The sequence below is a fragment of the Moschus berezovskii genome, chromosome 7, assembly GCF_049115385.1.
Source record: "Moschus berezovskii isolate FMDL1 chromosome 7, NW_MosBer_1.0, whole genome shotgun sequence".
In the NCBI taxonomy this organism is placed as follows: Eukaryota; Metazoa; Chordata; class Mammalia; order Artiodactyla; family Moschidae; genus Moschus; species Moschus berezovskii.
The window spans coordinates 68886402-68896775 of NC_142466.1; the positions used below are offsets into that span (position 1 = coordinate 68886402).

At 46.0% G+C, this 10374-nt stretch overlaps 1 protein-coding gene across 1 annotated transcript in view; it reads right to left on the reverse strand.

The window, feature by feature from the left end:
- Window positions 1–2899, reverse strand: part of ZBTB5 (zinc finger and BTB domain containing 5) — a 29395-nt gene extending 26496 nt beyond the window's left edge. The window contains exon 1 of the mRNA XM_055427065.2: window positions 2701–2899. The gene's annotated coding sequence lies outside the window, so the exon portion shown is untranslated. The remainder of the gene's footprint in view (window positions 1–2700) is intronic.
- Between the last annotated feature and the right edge of the window lie 7475 nt (window positions 2900–10374).

Consider the following 10374-nt stretch of genomic DNA (forward strand, 5'->3'; position numbering starts at 1 on the left):
AAGTGCAAAGGCAGATTTGGAAAATTAATTGGTTACAATTAACATGGAATTAATTGGATACAAAAGTCTTTTAATATACCATGTTTCATTAAATCTAGGATGCCAGTGCTTATAAGTGCAACACTATTTCATGTAACATTAGCGGGGTAAAGCGCTGCCAATTAAACTATGGCATAATGCTCACTTATGGCACCCCACCTCCACCCCCTAGGTCGTCAATATTAAAATGTGAACAGAATGCAGTTTAGAATCAAGGAAATACTGGAACCTTAAACATATCATTCAGACATGTTAGAATATCACAAGGAAAATTATCTACAGATAAAATAATCTTAGATACTAAAACCGTAATCTATCTATATTACACTAAAATGTCAGTACTCTAACACAATTCCTAATCTGTTTGAGCTGTCAGAAAGGTAACTCAAAGCTTTTAACAGATGTATAATTAGTCAAATGCAAGGCACCTCCTAAAACTGGAATCTAGAGATTAAAAGCCACTATTCAGTGATGGAAATGATGAAAACAACTGTAAGAGCAATAGTTCACTCAGAAACAGCTGGTCTTTTAGCCTGAGTTCACTTTATATTTAGACAAAAGGTGCCTTGTAAAGTTACATTCCATCCCACCTGCTACACTCATAAAATCTGGCTCTACTGGACAGCATCCATATTTGAGGAATGTTAAATACGGTAAAAAAAAAAAAAAAGGAACTCATGTTCTTAAAACTGACAGGAAATTTGTTTACAATAGATTTATATTTTAAAAAAACAAAACCTGAAGACTAACATGGAATCAATACCTTGGGCTTTTCTTTCCCCATTCCAAAGGGAAATTTGAGGCAGATTCAAGATTCTGTACAGCACTGGAGCAAATTTTGTCATTTCTCACTGTACATATTTTTAAGTCTTGGCCATACTAAAGGACTCCAATTCAACATAATTCATGCTAAGTACTTTAAATACTAAACATTTACATGCATTCTGTACCCAAGTATTTTTTTAATGACTTCAACTTCTCGTGATAGTCTTGAGACAAAGACTCTTTTGAGAGCACTGACCCCCTAAGCTTAGCAAAACACCCCACTCTAAATGCTTTTCTTCCAAATCTGATCACTTTCAGAATTTTGCGAGACACCTCAAATAGCCAGAATACAGCTTGCCAGTATCCCCTGCTAACCATGTTTTCAAACAAATTTAGGAGAGAAAAGGGAAAGCAAGAAAACATGTTGATTTCAGGACTCTAAAAGTCCTGGTTCGTTTTATTTAGCAAAACACAAGAGCCCAGAACAAGCCCTCAACCAGTTAAGTCTTACCTGGCAGGTCACCAAGCCAACAGTGGTGGCAAAGCCAGTCTTCCCAAATTTCCTGGGATTTCCAGACCAGACTAAAGCAGTAGGAGGAGGCCTTCCCTGGTTTAGGGGCTTTTTTCTGAAATCCTCTCTGTCTCCTCTCTCCACCTGGTCTCTTTCTCTGCTAATCTTTTGGTTTACCACGCTCACCACGGAAATCACAAAAACCGAATTCAGTTTCTCCAGAAAACAATGAGACACCTAACCCAGCTTCTTTAAATTAATCTAAATCACAACAGCCAGTACAAGGATAACAAATCATCAGTGATGTCTAAGGCACAGCATTCTCTTCAACCTCTAAAGAAAGATCCCAATGTACCTAGTATCTTCTACCTACTACAACTGAAAGGTAATATGAACATATTATGGAAATATTTTTGCTTCAATTCTTGAAGGTGAAGCGTTTCTTACTTCCATTCATTAAAATTAACCAGAACCCAAGCATACTACTTAGTACTCAAGACTTTGCTGCGCCTCTAGCTATATTTTTTTCCTCCAAATTATTTAGAATTTGGGTCCTATTCAGAAATTAGCTTCCACAGACCCTCCACGATGCCAGAAGGAAGACTGACTTAATGACAAAGGACCTTCTTTAGAAGGAAAAAACCTAACCCTCGACCCACCCCCTCTAATTTACTGCCTAATGGTAGTATCTAAGTAGTATAAATCCTTATGTCCTCCAAACGAGGGGAGAAGGGGGCAAGGCTGTTCTTCCCACTGCATTCCCCACAGCTCCTAGCACGAAGCCTGGAAGCAGAAGCCGTTCAATAACTGCCTATGAACACTTTAGTCCTCTGATAAGTTGGGGCATTCCAAAACACTAACTCCATCCGTGCAGGGTCAGCCTCCGGTTCCCGATTCCAGACCGCCTTGGCCTTGCACTGATGAAATGAAACCTCGTCGCTCAAACAGACCCAGGATGGGGGCAAGGGAGCCACCCGACCCCATCCCGCAGATCTTCTATTCACCTCGCCAGGCTGTTGGTCTCCAGCCGTTCCCACCCGAGCCCTGTAACCAACGTCGCCCGCCGGCAGATGCAAGAGGGCAAGAACCCCCGCCCCACCCTGCGGACAGACAGCCTGGCGTCGGGACACGGGGGACGCCTGCGCAGAACACGCCTCCCACTAGCCTGGCCCCTCCGTTCCGAGGGTTAACAATACTCCCTCAGAAAGACAGACAGGGTAGGCGGGGGTGGGGTGTGGAGGGGAACCAGTACGCGTCTGCGCGCGTCTGGACGCCAGGACGAGACCCCGCTCGCGCCGCCCACCCAGCACCCCTAGAGCTCAACCGTCTCCACGTGAGCGCGCCCGCGCGCGCCACCACAGCTCGCGTTGACAGGGTCGCCTCACCTGAGCCGGGCTCCGCCCCCCTTCTCGAAGGAGGAGGCGGTGACCCTTCTCCGATCCCACCCGACAGTGTCGGAGGAGGTGGAAACGTCCAGGCTGGCGCCTCCGTGATGGGATTCCTCCCTTTTCCGCCCACCCCGCCTCTAGTCCCTCAGCTCCTTCAGCCCGCTCGCCACCGCACTCTGAGAACACCGCGGCGGCTGCCCACAGCAAACGGAAGTGACGCAACCGACTCACTTACTCCGCGGCTTTCCTCCTCCTCTCCCAGCCCGAGCTGCAACCAATCAGAAGGGGAGAGGGCGGGGCAGCGGCAGAAGTGCAGCCAGTCGATGCTCGGAATCCGGAGGAATTGACTCTGTCCCTGGAGCGCTGACCAATCCGGGGTCCCAGGAGCCTCGCTGTGTTTACTACCGACCGAATCCGTGAGCCCTGCGACCAATAACCGTTTGCCTTACAACACGTAAAACTGTTATCAAACGCCTTTTAAGGCGGTATTTACCACCAAGCGGCTCTAGGTTTGGACTACCGAAAAGAGACTGTGTGCCGAAGCCAATCGAGAACAGTTGTGGTGGAGGCCAGCAGGTTTTCCGCCGAATCTCACCAATCACAACCACTGCTGCCTGATATCTGAGCCAGGTGTGAGCAGAGCCCGCAAGGTAGTGGGTCCCACCGCTGCCTGGACCTGAAGGATTCCTCCAGCCTCACGGGGCCCGGCTCCCTCTTTGGTGATCCCGGGCTCCCTCTCAACTGCGAATTCCCTTCGCGGGGCTCACAGAGTCACCCGGTCCGAGGTTGAGATCCCACCTTGTAGATTTTGGAATAAAATAAAGTTCCAGGAAGATGTTTAGGTTGAAGTAAGCCAAAATCCAGGCTAAAGACGTTGAACTGAAAATAGGATGGATCCATCTGACCGCAGTTGAGTCCGGCACTGTCCCACAGGCAATCCCGGTGGCGACGTCGCGAAGCGCTGGCGCCTAAGTAGTCTGGCACTTAGCGCCGCATTCCGTGTGTTGTGTGTGTCGCTCAGTCGTGTCGGACTCTTTGCGACCCCATGGACTGTAGCCCGCCAGGCTCCTTTGTCCATGGGATTCTCCAAGCAAGAATACTGGAATGGGTTGCCATTTCCTTCTCCAGGGGATCTTCCCGACTCAGGGATCGAACCCGGGTCTCCTGCATTGCAGGCAGATTCTTTACTGTGCAGGTCAAATAAGCCTGCATTCTTCCAGAACCAAGCCTCCAGAGAACAGAATTGGAAACGCGGAAGGGTTGCGGACTTCGGTGGGATTTTGTCAGAAAAGAGCTAGCTCCGGGCGGCTTGATGGAGAGCCCGGGCCCAGACTGACACCGGCCCGGGCGCTTCCGACGGCGCGGGGCCATGGGGCAGAAAGCAGCTCTTCTTCGGCGGGAGCGCTACTTGGCTGCCGAGACAAAGGCAGGCTGGGGAACGCCGTTCTTTTTGGGGGGTGTGGGGAGGGCGCGGGTGTATTATTTTTAAAAGGGACCATCCCACTTCAGTCCTCAACATCCAGTTATCGTTACATCTGATCCATCCCTTCAGACCATATGCATTGTTAATGTTGCTTTTGGTTTTCTTTTTTTTTCCTTTGAGGCCTCAAATGAAGTCTGACGGTAATTGTATTCGTTAAGATTCTCTGACATTTTATAGCCCTTGCATGTATTTTTACTGCCAGATTGGTCAGTTTCAGAGAAAAAAAAAAAGTGGGGAGGGGGCGGGGAAATGCTGACAATAAGCTAGTCCTTTCACATGTGTGACCCTTCGGTTCAGTTCAGTTCAGTCGCTCAGTCGTGTCCGACTCTTTGCGACCCCATGAATCACAGCACGCCAGGCCTCCCTGTCCATCACCAACTTCCGGAGTTCACTCAAAATCATGTCCATCGAGTCGGTGATGCCATCCAGCCATCTCATTCTCTGTCGTCCCCGTCTCCTCCCGCCCCCAATGCCTCCCAGCATCAGACTCTTTTCTAGTGAGTCAACACTTCGAATGAGGTGGCCAAAGTTTTGGAGTTTCAGCTTTAGCATCAGTCCTTCCAATGAACACCCAGGATTGATCTCCTTTAGAATGGACTGGTTGGATCTCCTTGCAGTCCAAGGGACTCTCAAGAGTCTTCTCTAACACCACAGTTCAAAAACATCAATTCTTCGGCGATCAGCTTTCTTCACAGTCCAAGTCTCACATCCAGACTTGACCCTTGGAAAAACCATAGCCTTGACTAGACGGACCTTGGTTGGCAAAGTAATGTCTCTGCTTTTTAATATGCTATCTAGGTTGGTCATAACTTTCCTTCCAAGGAGTAAGCGTCTTTTAATTTCATGGCTGCAATCAGCATCTGCAGTGATTTTGGAGCCCAAAAAACAAAGTCTGACACTGTTTCCACTGTTTCCCCATCTATTTCCCATGAAGTGATGGGACCAGATGCCATGATCTTCGTTTTCTGAATCTTGAGCTTCAAGCCAACCTTTTCACTCTCCTCTTTCACTTTCATCAAGAGGCCTTTGAGTTCCTCTTCACTTTCTGCCATAAGGGTGGTGTCATCTGCATATCTGAGGTTATTGATATTTCTCCCGGCAATCTTGATTCCAGCTTGTGCTTCTTCCAGCCCAGCGTTTCTCATGATGTACTCTGCGTATAAGTTAAATAAGCAGGGTGACAATATACAACCTTGACGTACTCCTTTTCCTATTTGGAACCAGTCTGTTGTTCCATGTCCAGTTCTAACTGTTGCTTCCTGACCTGCATACAGGTTTCTCAAGAGGCAGGTCAGGTGTTCTGGGATTCCCATGTCTTTCAGAATTTTCCACAGTTTATTGTGATCCACACAGTCAAAGGCTTTGGCATAGTCAATGAAGCAGAAATAGATGTTTTTCTGGAACTCTCTTGCTTTCTCCATGATCCAGCGGATGTTGGCTATTTGATCTCTGGTGTCTCTGCCTTTTCTAAAACCTGGTTGAACATTTGGAAGTTCACGATTCACATATTGCTGAAGCCTAGCTTGGAGAATTTTGAGCATGACTTTACTAGCGTGTGAGATGAGTGCAATTGTGCGGTAGTTTGAGCATTCTTTGGCATTCCCTTTCTTTGGGATTGGAATGAAGACTGACCTTTTCCAGTCCTGTGGCCATTGCTGAGTTTTCCAAATTTGCTGGCATATTGAGTGCAGCACTTTCACAGCATCATCTTTCAGGATTTGAAATAGCTCAATTGGAATTCCATCACCTCCACTAGCTTTGTTCATAGTGATGCTCTCTAAGGCCCACTTGACTTCACATTCCACAGCTTTATTAGTGGCAGACAAAAGAAAACGTGAATGTGCATCTATAGAGCATTACAATACATGGATATACACTGTACATGTATTCTGACTCCTTTATTGCTAATGATCACATATACATACAAAACAAAACCGGTAAAAACCTGTGTGTGGGTGTACACATAAAAGCTGGTAAATGTATGGCTGAGTATGAAAGGATACCATCAAACTGTTCGTAAAAATTACCTCAAGGTAATGAAAAGGAATGAAAGGAAGTTGGGAAGGTGATAAGGAAATATTTTAAGAAGGCCTTTTTAATTTTTTGCCTTTATATACATCTCTATCAATTTAATATTTTAATGAGCTTTATTATTTTAATAGTACTTATGAAAACCAGGAATTTTAGATTGAGTTTTCAACTTATTGACAAAGTTATTCCTCAGTTCAGTTCAGTCGCTCAGTCGTGTCCGACTCTTTGCGACCCCATGAATCACAGCACGCCAGGCCTCCCCGTCCATCACCAACTCCCGGAGTTCACTCAAACTCATGTCCATCGAGTCGGTGATGCCATCCAGCCATCTCATTCTCTGTCATCCCCGTCTCCTCCCACCCCCAATCCCTCCTAGCATCAGACTCTTTTCTATTGAGTCAACTCGTTGCACGAGGTGGCCAAAGTATTGGAGTTTCAGCTTTAGCATCAGTCCTTCCAATGAACACCCAGGATTGATCTCTAGAATCGACTGGTTCGGAGAAGGCAATGGCAAGCCACTCCAGTACTATTGCCTAGAAAATCCCATGGATGGAGGAGCCTGGTAGGCTGCAGGCCGTGGGGTCGCTAAGGGTCGGACACGACTGAGCGACTTCACTTTCACTTTTCACTTTCACACATTGGAGAAGGAAATGGCAACCCACTCCAGTGTTCTTGCCTGGAGAATCCCAGGGACGGGGGGGCCTGGTGGGCTTCCGTCTATGGGGTCACACAGAGTCGGACATGACTGAAGTGACTTAGCAGCGGCAGCAGCAGAATGGACTGGTTGGATCTCCTTGCAGTCCAAGGGACTCTCAAGAGTCTTCTCCAGCACCACAATTCAAAAGCATCAATTCTTCGGTGATCAGCTTTCTTCACAGTCCAACTCTCATGTCCATACATGACCACGGGAAAAACCACAGCCTTGACTAGATGGACCTTGGTTGGCAAAGTAATGTCTCTGCTTTTTAATATGCTATCTAGGTTGGTCATAACTTTCCTTCCAAGGAGTAAGCGTCTTTTAATTTCATGGCTGCAATCAGCATCTGCAGTGATTTTGGAGCCCCAAAAAATAAAGTCTGACACTGTTTCCACTGTTTCCCCATCTATTTCCCATGAAGTGATGGGACCAGATGCCACGATCTTCATTTTCTGAATCTTGAGCTTCAAGCCAACCTTTTCACTCACTTCTTTCACTTTCATCAAGAGGCTTTTTAGTTCCTCTTCCCTTTCTGCCATAAGGGTGGTGTCATCTGCATACCTGAGGTTATTGATATTTCTCCCAGCAATCTTGATTCCAGCCTGTGCTTCTTCCAGCCCAGCGTTCCTCATGATGTACTCTGCGTATAAGTTAAATAAGCAAGGTGACAATATACAGCCTTGACGTACTCCTTTTCCTATTTGGAACCAGTCTGTTGTTCCATGTCCAGTTCTAACTGTTGCTTCCTGACCTGCATACAGGTTTCTCAAGAGGCAGGTCAGGTGGTCTGGTATTCCCATCTCTTTCAGAATTTTCCACAGAAGCATAGTCAATAATTTTTGTTTGTTAACCCTAAATAAGTTAACTGAATAGTACAGATGCTTTGAACAAAAAATACATATTGGTTTCATTAGGAGAGTCATGGTAAGTAGCACAAAGGAAGCGATGGTTCCTTTCTGTTCTGTGTTACCCAGCCCAGAGCTAAAGCATTGATCTGTGTGGGGCCCCACAATGTGATTGATACAGAGATACTGGTGTGTGTCCAGCAGTGGTGACCAGGATGAGAAGAGAAACTCTGGTATGGGAAATAGCTGAGGGGCTGGAAGGAGTTGCTGAGAAGCAGAGTGGCATCACTGATGCAATGAACATGAATTTGGGCCAACTCCAAGAGATAGCGAGGGACAGGGAGGCCTGGTTTGCTGCAGTCCATGGGGTCACAAGAGTTGGACGTAACTGGGCGACTGAACAACAGCAACAACAACAAGAGGGGCAGATAAGCGGAAAGCATGATCAGAGTATTCAGGCGTCGGAAGGGTTCAGGGCAGAGGAGTTGGCGATGTTCTGTGTGGCCCTAGAGAGCAGAAACTGGAAGTACAGGAGAAACTACAAAAGATTCAGCTCTGTGTAAGGAAAAACCTGTCCCAGATGAGTCTTCTTTATAGGAAATGAGTTGTCTATGTCTATAGGTATACAAGTAGTCTGCATCAGGAATGCAGAAGATACAGTGCTCAGAGCTCAATGCAAGTTGCAATAAATGATCTGACCTGCCCTGTTCTCTTCTTGCTAGTGATATCCTGAATGGCCAGCAGATGGAGATATTACCCCAGGAAAGGAGGTCTCTGCCTGCCCCCTCCCCCAATTCTCCAATTCCTTACTTGAAAAGAAGCAGGTTTTGATTTTCTGAAAAATAATGCTAAGAGCATCCCAGAAGTCTCTGAATTTCCAAACTAAACTTATAGACAAACACTTTGTGGTGAATCCTGCCTGTGACTATCCCGGACTCTAATCTGGAAGAGGGCACTACAGCTTTTGGCATTCTGGTCACTGACTAAGTAGGTCGACTTGCAGTTCAGAAAGCCGAGGTCATGGCATCCAGCCCCATCGCTGCACGGCGAACAGATGGGGAAACAGCAGAAACAGTGTCAGACTTTATTTCTGGGGGCTCCAAAATCACCGCAGATGGTGGCTGTAGCCATGAAATTAAAAGACGCTTACTCCTTGGAAGGAAAGTTATGACCAATCTAGACAGCATATTAAAAAGCAGAGACATTACTTTGCCAACAAAGGTCCGTCTAGTCAAGGCTATGGTTTTTCCAAGGGTCATGTATGGATGTGAGAGTTGGACTGTGAAGAAAGCTGAGCGCCGAAGAATTGATGCTTTTGAACTGTGGTGTTGAAGAAGATGCTTGAGAGTCCCTTGGACTGCAAGGAGATCCAACCAGTCCATTCTAAAGGAGATCAGTCCTGGATACTCATTGGAAGGATAGAGGCTGAAGCTGAAACTCCAATACTTTGGCCACCTGATGCGAAGAAATAACTCATTTGAAAAGACTCTGATGCTGGGAAAGATTGAAGGTGGGAGAAGGGGACGACAGAGGATGAGATGGTTGGATGGCATCACTGACTTGATAGACATGAGTTTGAACAAGCTCCAGGAGTTGGTGATGGACAGGGAGGACTGGCATGCTGCAGTCCATCGGTCTCAAAGAGTCGGACACAACTGAGCATCTGAACTGAACTGAGTAGGTCATCTTGCCCCATTCCAGTTTCATATGCATGTATGTATATATATATATATATATATATATATGGGATCTGCGTGTTTAGAATCATTGTTAAATAATTAAACAATATAGGTGTGTACTATGGTCCCCTCCCCATTAATATTTTCCTTTTGATAGAATCTCTGTCACTTTGAACTCTTGCCTGTGGGAAATCTGGGAGTCTTTGCTCTCAAGCAAGGTGTCATATTCTTCACTCTTCCACTCAGCTGTAAGGCAGCCAATTCTTAGGGCTTTCACAGACTTTGACTGGTAAAGATTTACCTTAAAAGGGAAAGTCTTGGACTTTCCTGGTGGTCCAATGGTTAAGACTCCCAACTTTCACTGCAGAGGGTCATGGGTTTGACCCCTGGATCCCTGGTTGGGGAAATTCCACATGCCTTGCAGTGGGGGAAAAAAAAGGAAAATATTCTTGTACAACAGTGCTCCAAAAACTCGAAGGGCAAATGAGTTACCTAGTGATCCTGTTAAAGTGCAGATTCGAGTTCCTGGGTGATGTTGATGCTCTTGGCCCAAAGATCACACACTTTTGAGTAGCAAGACCATATAATATGTCCCTATTTGAGGAGGGGCAAGACACTTCTCTCAAGAACTATAATTGATTCCTTGTATCCACTGCTGTCTTCTTTGTCACTTGTTAACTATGATTTAACTCTTCCCACATTTATAGAGAATCTGCTATTTGTAAACCGAATGCCAGATAAATTTAAGCAATTTTAGTGTTTTTAAGCTCCAGTCCCTATGCTAGGCTCCTAGGATTTGTGATGATTCAGACTTATTTCTTGGCTTGCCACTCATTTCATTCAGCCTTTATTGAGAGTCTACTATGTTCCAGGCACTGCTCCAGGAGCTAAAAAGATTCAGCAGTGAACAAAAACAAATCTGTTTATTTTCAAATC